Source organism: Festucalex cinctus, chromosome 13 (genome assembly GCF_051991245.1).
Source record: "Festucalex cinctus isolate MCC-2025b chromosome 13, RoL_Fcin_1.0, whole genome shotgun sequence".
NCBI lineage: Eukaryota > Metazoa > Chordata > Actinopteri > Syngnathiformes > Syngnathidae > Festucalex > Festucalex cinctus.
Window position 1 is genome coordinate 17,515,433 of NC_135423.1, and position 17,853 is coordinate 17,533,285.

A 17,853-nucleotide genomic window follows, 5' to 3' on the forward strand; every position below is an offset into this window, starting at 1 on the left:
TACAAAATGGAATGTGAGCATCTAACAGAGGCTAAAAAAAAAAAAAAAAAAAATAACTTTTTTGTTAACCTGAAATTTTATGTTAGAGAACATTTTTTTTATTACGGAAAAACACGTTTTAAAAATATATAATATTGCAATCATTTGTATAGGGGTGCTCCAATCAATCATCCCCCAATCCTGACCAGCTGATTTTTATGGAACATGATCGGTGATCGCCGATCAAAGCCTTTTATGGTTGATTTATTACCCTAAATCGCCAATCATTGTTACTCTAACATTTACCGCATTTGCAAACAATTAATAATGGTGTCATATTTTATTACAGAGAAATCTACCCTATGTCACAGTCAGCATTTTTTTTTTCTATATATCACTGATCTTTCACCAGAAACGCAATGCAGATTAAAACAACCCTAAAATGTACCTGTGGGTTACGTGTGTTTTTTTTGTTTGTTTGTTTGTTTTGTTTTTTGTAAATTTACAGTATTTTCTTTTAAAATGTACACACAGTTGTTTTTACTGTAAATCTTTATTATTTTTAATTCATTCTTTTTTTACAGAACAACTAAAAGTTTCTCTCAGTTAATGACTGTTCAATATATTTAATACAGTAAAATTACATTTTTGGTTTAACAGTCATTTACTGATGCAAATTGATAGTATTATTTTGTGTTGACTTTTTCCACAGTGTAATTAGCAGAATATCAAATGTAAACAAAGTGCTTTACTCTATTAAATGTGTAGCTAGAGTGTTCACTTCCATCAGCAATTGGCAACTGAGCTTGATTTCATGCAGCTGAATTAGATTTCTGGTCATATTCACAATCAACCTGTAAGTCCAGGTGTCCCTGACAGAAGGAAATTGTCAGAAATACCAACCAGGCTGAAATATTGCTTTAGCTCTCATATTGGCCACTGTACCGTTAGATTGTGCAGGAATGCCAGGCAGTGCCCACGACCCAGCCACAGTCGGGCCCGGGTTGCATCAGGAAGGGCTTCCTTCTCACGAATAGCCACAAAATACAACTCTTTGTGGCCTCTGATTGGACAAGTCAAAAGTCAACAATAATAAAATTGCACATTCATCAGTTTCAAAGCTTAGAAATCATCCTTCATTCAGTTTGTGCTTCATATGTTTTTCTCCCTTATGGTGTGAACTGCACTAACCTTGACCTTGAATGCAGGTCATCGTGTCTTCAAGATATTGCAGATAGTTTATAACGTTTACATATCTGCTCATGGTCACCTTCTGTTGTTTAGGAATACATTTCTTGGTGTTTATTCGCACCGAGGTCCTGCTAACCTTTTAGATAGTATTTTACCTTGATAGATATAATAAATGGGGGATTTGTTGAAAGGAATTTTATCCAGATGTACAAGTTATGTCATGTTCAACTTTGTTGCTTGATGAATAATCTGTCCAAGATGTGGCGGAAGGTTCATTTGACAAACACAGCAAATTTGCTTTTGGCTGTTATTGTACTGAACTAGCAAAAAAAAAAAAAAAAGGCAGAAATATTTTGATTTTCTTGGCCTGATAGCTGAAATATTTGCTCTACAGAGGCCCCTTCTCATGTCCTGGTGCCACGTAAACAAGGTCATAGAAAAAATTGCAGGAAACTGAAGGACCTCGTAAAATCTGGGTGAATGCTGGAATTGAAAAAATAAATAAATAAATACTTAGAACAAGTATAAAGTTTTGGATAATAGCATACTCTAGTCATTTTCCTCCCTGTTCATCAATTACACCCCTTAAGAGGAAGTGAAGGAGTTCAACAAAATTACATTATTGTATTAATCTACAATAACAATAATACATTAAAAGGAAAGCCAAGTCAAAAGTGTTCTTCAAAATAATATGTTCTATGCAGCCCCACTAGTCTGAAAACAGTATTCTGCTGAATATTGTGTTTTTAGCCATTTGGGGGCGGCCATTTTGCCACTTGTCGACTGAAAATGGCATCAAAGTTGCTCAAGGCTCAGGAAACGACCAATCACGGCTCATCTGTTTTCTGAAGGAGAGCTGTGAATGGTTGTTACCAGAGACAGAAGTCACCAGAAAGTGGTAAAATGGCCACCCTCTTATGCACACAAGGGTAAAATTAATTAGAATTCCATGATTAGGATAGTGGGACTGCATACAGTGAATTATTTATTGTAAAGAAATTGATTTGACTTCCACCTTTAAAGCGCAAACTCATCTCAAGCATGTGATGATGGATGAAAATGGATCAACACTACTCTTAATGAAGTGAGACCCTCTTTTTTTTTTTTTTTTAGTTTTTTTTAGTTTACATTTATACTTTATACAGAAAGCAGTCCTGCCCAGTAAATAACCTATAGCTAGCCAAAGATTACCAAATAAACGTGGCAAATACTCATAAGAAAAATTAGAAATGCCCTAGTTTGTCTTCTTTGTCTTGTTAATGTCCTTTGTTTTTCATTTCCCTTGTTTACTCAGTGATCGGGTTTGTTTGCCGCAGGGATGAAATGTACTTCATAAATGTCTTGCTTTGCCTTGTTTATTATTCCAGATTTGTGTTTTACTCATTCTTGCATAATCTGGTGACACAAAAACATGCGCATGATTCAAAGAAAGACAAGTAAATGAATAGACATCTCATCTTATTTTAATTTGTTAACTTGTTATTTTACAGATAATTCACAAAGTGCTTCGTACGTAGAAATACATTTTCATGTAAAACTGCATCAAAACCTAAACATCACTGTGTCATTATGACATGTTTGAAAGCAAAATGTTGACATCCTTATTGTAATCATGCATACTAAATAAAATATATAAGATGATGTGACATTATGAACTGCATTGTTCATTTACTGCATGTCACAGTAAACTACTATATCAACAGTGTGGAATGTGTAATCGGTTAGTAAAAACAAAACAAAACAAAAAACATTAATTACATGCACTGTATTTTTAAAATTGGCTAATAGTTTCGGGGCTCAAATATACAATAATGGTGATGTCAGGTCTTTACTCATGAATATGACTCAGCCATCCTAAAAAGCTCTTTGTTGCTTGCTGCACTGCCAGACAATAATGTGTTCATGGTTGTGTCTCATTGAAAGAAACCAAAACAAAAACCAAATACTTCTGTGAAGGGCTGATCATAGTCGGATCAACATCATGCATGGAGTCGCTCCTTGTCAAAATCCTTTTGAAAAGTGATGCTGGACATCTATTCAGTAGGAAAAAAGATAATGACACTCAGTTGATCATGTTAGAGAGATATTCAATGTTGGTTGTAAATAGTTATTGTTATTGTTACCATGATGGACATGCGTGCATGCGTTGGCTGTTGTCGCTTATAAGCAAATGTACATTAACTATACAATACCTCTATGTGTCCCATATACATTGACAAAGTTTTTGCACGAGAGAACAAGCTGTTGTTGAGCATGTACAGTGGATATAAAAAGTCTACACACCCCTGTTCAAATGCCAGGATTTTGTAATATAAAAACATGACACCATAATATTAATCATCTCAACCCTAATTTCATGAATAATGTGACCTAAAACCTGTACAACTCAATTTAGATTTCCAGTCTTTTCATGGAGAGAAGTAAAAATAAACAACTGAAATAATGTGGTTGCATAAATGTGCACATCCTGTAATTAATGGGATGTGACTGTGTTCAGAATTAACTACTGCCACCATTTAAAGTGACTGGGATTAACCACCCCAAATATATTTATTTTTATCTTAATTATTTATTTATTTTAGTGCTAACACTGACTGTTATTTGGAACTGTTTATACTTCAGTCCTAAATAACAGCCATCAATGCTGCTAACCTACAGGGCGCCAGTGGAAATTCAGAAGAAGATGTGAGGTGGAAAACGGGTTCAAAGAGAAGAGGAAAGCATAGGACCGAAACTTGAAAAATGGGACTATGACCAAAAAAACAGGCCGATAGCCTAGAAGCTTTTGACAGGGTTCAAATTGCTTAACAAGTGTAGTGGGAAGTGAAATGGAGTTAGTCGAGAAAGTCCTGGAGATGAAAAGTGCGTCATATCAAGTGATGGCCGGAAACCTGGACGAGACTCAAGATTCAAAACTTTGAGGTGAGGCAGAAGTTCAAACACGCTCCCCCGTGCTTCCTTTGTTTACTGTTATGTACAGTACGTGAAACGTTTTTTGTGTTCTCATGTTACAGTAACATGCACTTAATACAGTTTTTCCTCAAGAAAGACAAATTATTTGATTTGCCCGATGAATGGTCTGAATGTCAAACTGCTGTAGAACGAGGCAAAATTCCTTATGAGTGTTCAACCGAGCAGAGATGAGCCCCCACTGCTCCCTTGTCAGGTCAGCTTGCTGAGTCATTCAACTTGTTATGCTGCCGACTTGAGTTTACGTCCACTCTGGATGTTCTCTTTTCGAGTGACGTCCTGCATGGGACCTTTGGTATGAAAATGTCTTTGTATTAATGTAGAAATGACAAGATGTGAAAAATGATGCAACATTTTGTCAGAAGTAGATAAAATCTAGCTCGGTGTTTCTCAATCCTGGTCCTCGGGGCACACTATCCAGCCTGCTTTCCACGTCTCCCTATTCCCAACACAGTTGATTCCAATAACAGCTCATCAGCAAGCACTGGAGAAGCCTGAGTTAACGATCCTCACCTGCGTTGGAATCGGGAGAAATGGAAAACAGCTGGACCAGAGTTCAGAAACACTGATCTAGATGATCAAAGTTGAAGAACGATGAAATCAAAAGCAGTGTTACAAACAGAAAGGCCAGAATGAATTAAGGGAAGTCACTAAAGATTACATTTCTCACTACTCAATTATTTTTTTGTTACCCCAAAATACACCAATACTCCTTGTGCACCATCACAATGAGAGTGTCACCGCCACCTACGGTAATGCATGTGCAAATACAATGAATTCTTGCATGGCAAAAAAAAAAAAAAAACACGTTTCCTGAAGTCACCGCCCAATGAATGTAAGTGTGGAAGGTTGCCTGTCTCTCTAAGTGACCTATGATTGATTGGCGACCAATCCAGGGTTTCACCTGCGTCTCGTCCAAGTCAGCCAGGTTAGCTCCAGCTCGCCACAGCATCCCTGAGCACAATAAGTGGCATAAAAAAATGGATGGACAAATGGATTAAATTGAACATGCAGTATTGAAAATGCACATAAGGTTTGTGAGTACAAAGCCTTCATAAAATACTCATTTGTCCGCACATCATGTATTTAAAGTAGCAGAAACATTTCACTCTTACTCAATGACCCACTATTGCGTGATGACATTAAGTATCATTAATTGTAACTCACATTTCTTTGACTGTTTTGGATGAGTGCTGTCCTTCCACACATGATAGGTGATAGTTTAGGATTTTGTGGAACGTATAATGTCCTCAAAATTCACTTGTATCCATTGTGGTCCATCCTCTCTTCTTTATGGAATCCAAAATGCTGAAAGTTCTACACAACACTGACTTAACTTGAGACTGAAAGGGTCATGGACAATGACATCTGACCTTTGAATAATCACAAAGCCACTGTGGGAGGCCGATTGTGCACGTGTACATTATCTGAACTAAAGGAGGGGTGAACTATTAATAGATTCTAGAGTAGGGATCGTGCCTGGGGAGCTGCCTGGTTGCTCAGAGGGCTGCAACAAATAAATAGTGTGTAATAAAAACAAACCCTTTTCATCAACTCAATAAGAAATATGGAAAAGTTAAATCTCTTTTTTTTTTTTTTGCCTCCTCAATCCGCTTCACTCCTTCACTGAATTCCTGTAACTCCCGACATGTCACATCATGTTCCGTCATCTTCAAGTGTTTTATAACCTGCCTTCTTGTGCCTCCACTTTGAAGAGATTATGTGGGCACATTCTGTCAGTCCCGCGCATGTGCTAAACTCATCGTCCCTCTCTTTTTCTTAATTGCCCCTCTTGCGAGGATCATTGCAACATCATCTCACTCCAGTTCCTTTTACTGCCAGCTCGTTTTTGCCTTTGACGCAGGCTTGGTTTTATTCTGTCTGCAAACTCGTCTAAGACTAAAATCAAGGCGACAAGTTCAAATCCACTCTAATGGGCTCCACGGGGAGGTTTCCCTCTAGCTCAAGTTCGGGAGAGATGGTGAATTAAACAATATCGGAAGCTAAGGATCCGAGAAGAAGTAACAGTTTATTATGCTGGAGAGAGCTGACAGGATGAAGGCAGACTTTACACACAGTTTCAACTCAACTGAGATCAAATGCATGGCATGTAGCCATACTGTGTGTAGTCCATTTACATTCGACTACAAAACTGCTATCATTTTAATCTTGAATGGTATTGTTCCATGACATACAGTATTGACTACTGACATATTTTCCTGGTTTAGTTTATTTTCAAAAACATTTATGTATTGACTTAACACTCTAAAAGGAGAATTGCTGAACCAACTTAAAAAAAAAAATCACTTCAATTGTTTAGTCCAAAGTGAATATATTAAGTTTAATTAGATATGAGTTCATTAAAGTGACTCCAATCCAAAGTATTACGTTTAATGAAGTCATAATTAATTAAATGATATATTCACTTTGGACTAACTTAATTGTGTTACCAATTGAAGCGTGTTTTTTTTGTTTTTTTTTTGCTTTTAATTGGTCAACAATTAAATTTGTAATCTTAAACTGGTTCAACAATTCTCCTTTAGTGCATGTCACCTCAGGCAGCAGTCATAACTACTGTGGCCACTAGAGGCCCTCATAAACTGAGCCAAAAAGACGACATGAAAAGAGGCAAACGATTCCGTTTAGGAGGACAGACGTGAATTATTTGTCTCACTTGGTTTATCCTTTGTTGCTGTTATTTTAGACAATCACCCATTTAGGACCAACAGTAGCCAAAGACCTAAAATTGACATCAAATTGTTCAAATCAAATTTCTCTTTCTGCCTTGGTCAATCAACTGCGTTATTAAAACCAAACATGAAAAACGGATTTTGTTTACATTAATTCTTGGAGATGTATAGAGATGATCAAAGGGTTTGCTTTAAAGCAGTGGTGTCCAAACTACCGCCCGGGGGCCATTTGCGGCCTACCGTCTACTTTCTAGTGGCCCTCAGCATATATAAAACATTTTGACAACCCTATTGGTGCTGGTGTTGGAAAATGAATAATGAACTTGACTTAAATTGCTTGTTTAGACATAGAATAAATTGTTTACACGTAAAATAGTCACAAATGTCTCTTTATAATGCCTCATGAATGAAGATATTTTAGTTTCAAAAGCAAAAATTTTTTCCTCAACATTCTGCTGTCTGGTCTGATTTGTGAACATATCACATTAATGATGAACCAAGATCCTCAAGTAAACACTGCATTAAAAAGTGTCATCTTAGTACTGATTATTTTTGTTTTAGTTCTCAATTTGGATACCAGCGCATCTATTGTATTGTGATACAGGGCTGTAGGCCACCCCAAAATCATCAAAATTTCCCAACTGTTTGCCCGATCAACTTTTAGTGTATTTAATAAAGTCAGACAATGTCAAAGTGGCCTTTGCATCCTTTGATTTTTTTTTTTTCTGTATGCGTCTCTCGAAGGGAAGTGGTTTGGATACGCCTGCTTTATATGATAGTCAAAAGAGAATCTTGTGTGACATTTGCTGCAGCCCAAACCGAGCTTTTCTATAACATGCATATTGCACACAACAATTTTTTTTTTTGTCCTCGGAATCAGTGTACAGTATTCATTTGTCACTGTGAAAAAAAAAATACAAGTAAGGCTGTTGTTTCTTATCTAGAAAAAACCTAAATTATATTCAGGATGTACAAGAGTCCGTGTCCTCGCAAATCCTTGTTCCGCCATCCTGTCTTGTCAGAAGGCACAGGCACAAACAACAGCCACCACCACTATGTTGCCGATGGTTGCCAGGACAGCAATCCACAGCCAAATTGTGTCACTGGATACTTTGCCGTCATCTTCCGTCTCGGAGGGTCGCGAGTAGCCAGCGTTGAGGTTGGACGTGGACGTCTGCAAGGACGTGTTGCCATTATAGGGAGAATCCATGAAGGCAGCGCTCACAGCCGGGAAATGCTGTCGAGACAGCCGGGAGGGGGGGGCGTAAATTGTAATAAATTAATCGGCGTAACATTTAAAGTCATACATTTGTGACAATTCAGAGCTTTATCATCTTCATCTTTTACACTTAAGGACTTATTTCTTCTCACTTTTATGACCCCGTATAGGCTTTGTGGGGATGCGAGTTGACTTCTGTCGATTGACCACCTTTGAGGTGTATTTGTCTCAAGGATTCTGACCTCAAGAACAACATGACAGAACAAAAACAAGCTCTGTTCAGGGGGATTCTAACCTCACAGCTGCGATGGGCCCTTGATAGCCTGACTGTACAGTAAACGGCGTTCTACATCTCAGTGGGTTTAATGCTCAAAGAATTAACAAAGGCTGCCAAATGTTACAAAGTTTTGCTTTCTTCACGCACAAACTGGCAAAGAAAGCCACTGAGGGAACTAGTGAGGCAGGAAATGAATCTCAGTTTTTGCTTAGCTGGATGTGCGTGTGTGCCATTGTGCATGTCCATAGGGATGGTAATCCACAGTAGCCAGTCAACCAGTCAAGAAAGAGGAGACATTGTTGATATTTAATAACCATAATCACGCACACACACACAAAATCCATCACAAGACCGCTCCAATATATTTACTTGTGCAGCTAGCAGCTCTTCTCTGTGGAATGAGGCTTGTAAAGAGTTGTTGGGTAACACTTATCTTTTTTTAAACAGTCTCCACAAAAAGACAAGAGGACAAGCACAATCTGTTTGCAATACATAACACATGGCAAATGCAGTCACACAGTCTGTTCAGTGGCCATGAATAACTCCAGCTGACGTATTCAACCGATTTTGACCCTTTGACTTGGGGGTGTTTCAGCAAGTTAAAGCCCAAATTCAACATTAGTCCCATGACTATTATGAAAGTCAAATCGGGATTTACTTGGTTTGGGTACAAGGACACTGGAAAATTTGAAGATGACCCTCTGTACTTTTATTTCCGGGGGCCACACAATGACTTAACGTTAGTCAGCAGTCAGAGTGTGAGTGGAATCTTTATTTGTTTATCAAACATGAGCAGTGTTCACTCGGTGGTGTCTCAATTGAGTTCAGCTGCCGATTTGAGCTCTCATGAGTCCACTTTGACACTCAACCTCATTTGAGGGGAAATTGAAGACACAGCAATGTGACATACAGTGTCATACTTTTAACAAGGGAATTGGCTTAAATAATATCTAAGTGTTTGACTTTGCACCTATTGTGTTTTCTGTCTTAAAATGTGTCAATGTCGACTGAAATGCTGACATAAAACAGATGGATATGAATATGATTTTCAATCACTTCTACAACACTCTTTGCAACTTACAGTGTCCCATCACTGGTAACTTGAGCTATTTTATTAAGGCCTTTATAAAATGGCAAATGTAAAAAAATAAATAATAAATACAAAAAAAAATGTTTGAGACTAATATCACTTCGTATGTCCTAAAACTGCAACCAATCCCCTCCAAAATGTCAAAATGTATGTGGCTCTCTTTACTTATATTCGCACTTCAACCTCTGAAAATATGAGAACGATCATTGAGGATGAATTGGGCACAAGTAGCAATGTCCACATAAATTCAGATGACAATTGATTTTAGTTTTTTGACATGAAGTGACATTATTAGTATTTTTTTTTACATTAACTTCAAGCATTTTAACCCTTAGATAGGTTGCAGGCATTTCATGGAATTACTTAAACCTTGGTGAGATCATATTCGGGTTTAGATATGCATCATTTTTCAGACCTTCCTAATTATTAAAAAAAACATGCAAGCATTAATGTTTGCCTGTGCGTGTGTTCTTTAATTCTTCTTTCATAAGAAAAAAGAAACATACTGTATTTCAGCGGTTAAGATACGGCACCATTATTTATAAGAGTAAATCAAGAGCTCTCCTGCATCTGCTGCTTATTATTTATATTTAATTCAAACTGTCTCCGAGGATTTATCACGTTCGAAGCAGGGTTTCGGAAGAGCGACCACAACATCGAAGCTCGGATGTCATTTGACAACAGTACACTACCAAACCTATCAACTGCCACAGTGCATATGTGAATCAGACTTCACGCCCAAACTGGAGCCAAATGTTTCCTAGCAAAGACAGCACTGAACTTTTTCACTCTCATTAAAACGTCTCGGCCTTGGGGCTGTGTCTCTTCCAGAAGGAAAACAGAGCAGACATGGCATCAACAAAAACAGAACAGAGCAACAGTGTGAGCATACTGTAGCTGACGTGCATCCGTTTTCAAATGAGGGAGATGAGGAAGCAGGAGCCTTTCTTAACTGACTGTGGCTGAAAGCAAGACGACACATGAGACTGGTCACCTGTCAATCAGAACGGATAAAGGCAGACCACCATTTGCAATCACACGCACACCTGCAGTCACTTAGCGGGATTCAACCTCAAGCAAGTACAATCTTGCTTCAAACCAAAACATGAAGAGACTGAGCTATCATTTGAGCCAGTTTGTTACCTTGTGCTGTGACTTGTACAATGGCAATAAAGTTGAATATAATGCAATCTGATCTGATAATGACTCCTATCCAATGGCGGAGCTACAGGGCCACCCCACATCTAGGGAAAATTTGGATACTGCAGTGGCTTGTTTGCCGTTTTCACATGGATGCAGACCTCTTGAGAGTCTGCCACAATTCAACTATGTTAACTACTAAACACTTAAATCCACAATTGGTCTGAATGCAAAGAAGTTATTGTTTATCACACCATCCACAGTCATTGTATTTGTTACATATACTAATATATATCCAGAACCTTGCTCAACACATTCATACAAGCAGAAACCAACTTAACTCATTTTCTCCCAATGACCTATAAATGAGTTCTACTTTAAATGTATTAAGTGTCCCAAAGACATATTTTTTTTATGCTAGAGCTTACAGAAGGCTATGATGCAGCTTCTCAACTGCAGAGAACGGGTGAAAAAAAAAAAAAAGGTAATTACAAAAACGGCCAGCAGATGGCAGCAGAGTATAACAGATCAACCAGGCCATGATGAAAACAAGCTGTTTCCCCACAATTCTAATTAGATTTGTGAATAATGATGAAAAAAATAGCTATATTTTAATGCTAATTACTACAAAACGGAAACAGATAAAAAATATACTTTTATATGTTATATTTTAAATGTTTTAAGTGTCCCAAAGTCTTATTTATGCATTTTTTATGTGTGTGTGTGTGTGTGTGTGTGCGTGTGTGTGTGTGTGTGTGTTGTTGTTTTTTTTGTGCTAGAGCATACAGAAGTTTTGGATGCACCCTCTCGGCTGCAGAGAACGGTTGTAGCAATTGTAGTTATTACAAAAACGGCCAGCAGGTGGCGGAAGAGTATAAGAGATCAACCAGGACCATGTTAAAGCAAGCGGATTTCCCCACAGTTCTAATGATGAAACTTACATAGTATTCTAATGCTAATTGCTGCAAAACGGAAACAGATATAAATGTACTTTTTCCTGATAAAAGAACAGACTCTAATCTTTCTTTTTGTAGGTTCCATGTTTTGATGGCAACACACAGTATTCTGTGGGCCTTGCAAAATCAGTCCAAATCCAGTAAAAACCGGGTGTGAAGGGGCTTGCTTCAGTGAAAATGGATGGGAGTAATTGATTTAAGTGCAAAGCAGTGTTTAGAATTGTGAAGAATTGAGATTAGATTAAGCTCAGAGGCCGCAAGGGCCAACTGTTAAGACAAGTAAATAAAAGCAGGGAATGATTCAGGAATGAGCACATCAGACAGCACAGACTGGGAGAGACCAAATTGTAATTGTTTGGACATGCAGAGGAGGGACGGGGGATAGATCAGTAGAAGGATGCTAGAAATTGAGCCACCAGGCCGGAGGCACGGAGGAAGACTAAAGGGAATATGATGATATGGTTGTGGCGAGGGAAGACTTGCTGATAGTTAGAGCAGAAGATGGAGAGAAGGGGGAGTGATGCAAGAAGATGAGTCGCTGTGGCAACCCCAGAATAGAGTTAGAATAAGTACTCCATATTTGTGTTTATTTGTAATTTCGCTCATTAGTTACTTGCTGATTGGAGGTAACAATTAAATGTGCAATTTTGATTAGGGTGTGCCATATTCAATCCACCTTGTTCTGTTAACAAAGCTCAACTGGAGACTAGAGGTGCCAATTTTAGCCCATTTAGAGCCTCCAAATGACCCATCAGACAGCAACTTGACAGGAAAACCTCATTATGAAAACCCATGCATCACCATGGACACCTAAACTCCAAACAGAAATGTCTGAGGCAAGATTTGAATGTTTTGCTAAACTCTTCCTATAACAATGCACCATTTATCCACTAAGTTTTGTAGAATTTGGTAGTGTATTTAGGCCACCTGCTAGTTAATTCATTGACTGACTCTTATAGCGGTTTGCCAACAACAGTAACAAACAGTGATCATGCTTCCTCTTTACACTGAAATAAAGTAATTAGGCTCAGGTGTAATTGCTTCATGACTGTTTTGGCGTACCTGCAGGTTTGTTCTATAAAGTTATTAAAAGAGAATGAGCCAATACAAACTGGAATAGAGCAGGAGGATAATTAGAGGACATCACACACGTCACATCTTGCATTACTGATGTTATATTAGCTACTCAGATGAAGAATTACAATCTAGACAGTGTAAATAATCTCAGGGGAAAAAGATTAATCCTTGTCCTCCTAGCTCATAATCTGTCTACCTGTGTCCCAATCAAATTCACCAAAATTGTGTTAGACCAGCTGGACTAAAGGCGAGATCCCAGCAGGCGTATAATTAGACACCTTTCTCCATCCAACTCAACAAAGGGCACACCCTCGCTATGCCAGAATGTCCAGCTATTGCAGAATGGTCCGTCAAATTCCCAAACTGTCGCAGTGAGGCTCGCCTCTGCACGCAAAAAAACAAAAACACAAAAAAACGGATGTGCCAGCATTTCAAAAATAGAGCTCAGAATGAGAGATCAAAAGTTGACCCGTGAATTTCAGTGTTAATATCAGCGAGACTCTCTTCTCCCTCCGTCCATGCAAATGCAATTAGACATTCTTAGCACTTGGACCAAAGCCTTAATTTTCTTACATCTGCCCCTTTTTTGCTCAGGGGATCTTTATGCACCAATGTTTCTCATACTTCTTTACACTTTCCATTGTCTGTTTTCCGCACTTGAGTCACGTATGTCATACTGAAGCACATCTAATGAGTAGAGGGAACACACGCGCACACGCACGCACACATGCACACCGAGCTAGATGGAGGGGTGACAAGCTGTTCATTCACAATAAAGTTATGGTTACATAAGACTCTTGAAACATTTTACATCACCTGCAAATGGCACACATCATATACAGGTGCATCTCGATAAACTAGAATATACAGAAAGAGTATATTATAATGTAAGAGTTATACTTCACAAGTTTAATTTATAAATTAAACACATGGGAAAATATCTTTTCAAATCCAACCACATTTATGTATATATATATATATATATATATAAAATCTGATTGTTTCAGTTTGACTTCATATTCTAATTTCTTGAAATGGTGAATGTTGACTTTTAGTTAGCTATAAAATAGTTTATAAATTCTAAAGCATAAAACTGTGAAATTATTTCACAGAATCTATATAATAAATGATTTTCACTTTTTAAATTGAGCTACTGAAACAAGTTTTCCACAATATCATCAAATATTTTTTTTAGATGCACCTGTGTCTACTTTGCATCCACAATTGCAGATCACAATTGACAAATCTCAATCAATTAAGGCGGATATGAACAGCTTACATCTTAAAAGTACACAAATAATACAATAATAAAAAGTACTGCTATATGCCGATGCCACATCATGAAGGGCTTTAATGCGAACCATTTCAGTTATTATAGCCCTCTTGATGTTTTATCATTTTAACAGACATAACAATAATTCTATTAGCATTAGAAACTTTCTGTGAAAGATGTTCTTCATATTCGTTTATTAACCATTGTAGGAATATGTAAAAAAGAATTGCCATTGCTGTTCAGTTGGGCAGATGCGGCATTCAATGGTAAGAAATTGGTTAAACAATCGGTAATTATTATTTATTGAACTGATTAATTGGTAATTTACTTGTCTAATTGCTTGCTTTTAGATCAATATTTAACATTTTACATATATTTTAATTGAGATTGAAACACAATTATACTATTGAGAAATTAAATTACAGTATATGGACATGTATTGATTATCCTGTTTTTTTTTGTTTTTTTGTTTTTTTTTAGTTTAACGTATGACGGTTCACAGTATCATGGTTCCTTACATATTCACCATACAACAAAACTTGGGGAACTCGACCATATATCACTTCATCTTTTCTTCCATCAGCCAGACCAACTTACACAATAATAGTGACACCAGCCGCAGCAGTCGCACAGCGTGCACATTCGCTAACACGGCCAGTCAGTTAAGGACATTCAAAGGGAGGATGTTCACTGAGACGTTAGCAGTCAGCATAAAAAAATAACAAGTATAACTGTACGAAGGAAATTATGTAAGTGTAGAAAATAGTTTTGGTGCTGATGCTGAAACAAAGACCCACACCATAGCTGAATTATAAACATCATGCACTTGAAATTAACTTACACAAACATTGCAGTTTCAATCATTTCAAGTCAGTCATTAATAATAGCTATTATTTATCTATAAAGTAGCTATACAATCACTAAAATCAATAGGACAGTAGGAACACTTCTGTTTACCGTCGGGAAATAGAGTCACGTTTTTCATCAGGTAATAGTGCAACAAAAACAGGATCAAAGGGAGAAGTAAAAGCAAAGTTGTACCTTTACGGGTCTGAATGTGAAGTAAAAAAAAAATAAGATCCTCACTCTCCTCCTGCTCTACACTCTGACTGAGGCAGAGAGCACACACGAGAGCAAAAGATCACTTTAATGAGATGTTGTAAGGCGTACGAGAGAGCATGAGTGAGAGAGAGAGAGAGAGAGAGAGAGAGAGAGAGAGAGAGAGAGAGAGAGAGAGAGCATCCACTCTCTAAAGACGAAGTGTGTGGACAGAGCTCCTGCGATGTGTGTGCCTGCGTGTGATGATGGGTACAGGTTGTGCTTTGTGATATAAACGAGGACATAAAAGTGATCAGACCCAGTGTGCAGTGGCGGTTTTGCGGCTGTCTCAGGTGTGAGTCCACCTGAACAGATGATCCTCCCCCCAGGTGGGACCTAAAAGCGATGCCAGAGAGGAATACACCTGATTGAACAAATGGAATAAAAGAAGGATGAAAGGGAATACAGGTGGAGGTGGAGGTAAAGAGAAAAGGTAGGACAGTGGTGTCCAAACTACAGCCTGGGGGCCATTTGCGGCCCGCCTAACACTTTTTGGTGGCCCACGGTAAATACTAAATATAATTTAAACCTAAAACCTAAAAATAAATCCTGAACTATTTGACTTATGACCTTTAGCAGTAGCAATGTTTAAAAAATAAACTACATTATATCAACAATATGTAATTGCTTCAATTATTTTAATAAATAAGTTAAAGTAAAAAAAATAAATAAAAAAATAAAAATTCAAGGCCCTTGCATCTTTGTATGGGGCCATCGGAAGAAAAAGTTTGGACACCCCTGAGGTGGGAGGATGAAGTCGTGATGGAATGTACTGATAAACAAATAAGTGATGCATCAATGAATTTTGAGTGTCTGTCGTGGGGCACACTTCCGTCAATCCATCAGTCATTTTAATCGTTTTTTTTTTTTTTTTAACCACCAAAAGTAAATTTAATGTCATTCATCAGTCTGACAATCGTTAGTCTGTTATTTTAACAACACTTCTGTCATGCTAAAATACATTTTTCCTTACTAATGTTGCCACATATAGGATGCACTGCCAGGACTACTGCACTAGACTCAATACTTGCCCTTTTTAGCTGTTTATTTATTTATTTATTTTTTTAAAGAGCTCAGAATTGTTTATTCGGTAGTCTTACCGATTCAACGTCTTATCATCATTGCTCTTTTTTTTTTTTTTTTTTTTTTTTGTGTATGTGTGCGTGTGTTTGCGTGCGTTTGTGTGCGTGCGTTTGCGTGCGTGCGTGTGCGTGCAAATACGTATGAATTTATACTCATTAATTCACCTAAAACCTTATAAATGTCTGCCAGGACTACTGCACTAGACTCAATACTTGCCCTTTTTGGCTGTTTAATACCTGATGTAAAACGCAACACCGAAGGACCCTTAAAGGGATAGTTTGGATTTTTTTTTTGACATGAATCTCTATTTCATCCTCACCTCCAGTGTGTGCGATCATCACTGACTTACCCCTGATAGCGTTCTGTGACACGAGTTCTGGTCCGGTGTTGGACGAGAGGAAAATAGTCCAGCAAGTTGGCTGGTGTCACGGAAATAAAGTTTTTCTTCTCAAAACAATTTGTGTTCAAAAGAGTGATACATTTGCATCACAATACTCCTTTCGCCAGGCACTACTTTTCTGTTTGTTCATATCACTGCGCGTCACCCTGTGGACAGCTGATAGACGCGCAGCAGACAGCTGATAGTTGCGCCTTCCGCCATCGAAAAGACAAACAACTTGTAGATTAGTGCGCATCTATCAGCTGTATGCGGGGTGCCGCGCAGTGATACGAACGAACAGAAAAGTAGTGCCTAGCGGTAATGGCGTCTGACTTTTTTTTCCGAAGGGAGTTTTGTATAAGTATATTAACTTGTTTACTGCAGGAGAAAAAGAGTGGATCGGCTGCAGTCGTACTCTGCGGTGCATCAGAAAAATGAGCGTGTGTCGGTGCTTCCGTCATTCGTCAACGAAACAGGTGTCCGTCTTTGACAGACTGAGATGGTCCGTTGGTACTGACATTCCATGAGGGTATTGAGATGGCATGAGAATGGCAAGATTATGACTTTCCCTATAAATTAGAGTGAAGTGGGATGATGAAGGAAGATGAAATTATGATGTATGGAGGTCAGACCGGATAAGATAAATTAGTAATGAGAAAAATAGGAACTAAAACAATGAAGGTGGAGATGTTGAAATGAGTAAAGAGGATGAATGGCTGAAGAGTTGAAATGAGGTAAGGTATTAGGAGAGGATGGAGTTGAAGGATGAACGGGTGATGGTATGACAATTTAGGGCAAAGGCATACGTTGTAAACATGAGTTGGTAAAAGGGTGACAGAAATGAAGTAGAAGGATGAAGGGCTGATCGGGTGAGGTAGAGATACATTCGCAGGCAAGATGAGGACTGAAAAATGAAGGGATTATGGAATGAGGGTCAAGGATGAGGACAGAGATGCAGTGGAAGGATGACAGGATGATGGGATAGTGATAGAGTTGACGCTTATGATCCGGAATGATGGGATACAGATACAGATTAGATGTGGGTATCAACAAATGATGGGATTGTGGAATTGGTGAGGAAATGAAAGAATTGAGACAGGGTGAGGGAAGGAAAAGACAAAGGTGAGGAGGAGGTTGATGAGGTAGGAGGAAGCACATGTAAAGAAGGAGGTAAAAATTGCATGAGGTAGGAGGCTGAGCAGATGAGATCAACGTAAAAAGGAGGTGGAAGGGGACGGGGATGGATGTCAAATTGACATGAAAATGAAGCTTGTACTATAATAAGAGCTGGTATAATAAAACGAAAGGATGATGTTGAGTTTGGCTCACCCATCCAAGCATTTTTCCCGTTTTCACCCAAGCTCGTTTCTCAGCCGGATTTGTTACATCAAACTTTGAAGCCATCGTCTGTGCTTCTCACCTGCACCCAAA

General features: G+C 38.2%; 1 long non-coding RNA gene across 1 annotated transcript; it reads right to left on the reverse strand.

The window, feature by feature from the left end:
* Positions 1-2,611: 2,611 nt before the first annotated feature.
* LOC144032855 (uncharacterized) lies at positions 2,612-7,845 on the reverse strand. Its single transcript, XR_013287811.1, has 2 exons — positions 5,308-7,845; positions 2,612-5,094 (listed from the first exon to the last, which is right to left on the reverse strand). It is a non-coding gene; the product is annotated as an uncharacterized LOC144032855 (long non-coding RNA).
* Between the last annotated feature and the right edge of the window lie 10,008 nt (positions 7,846-17,853).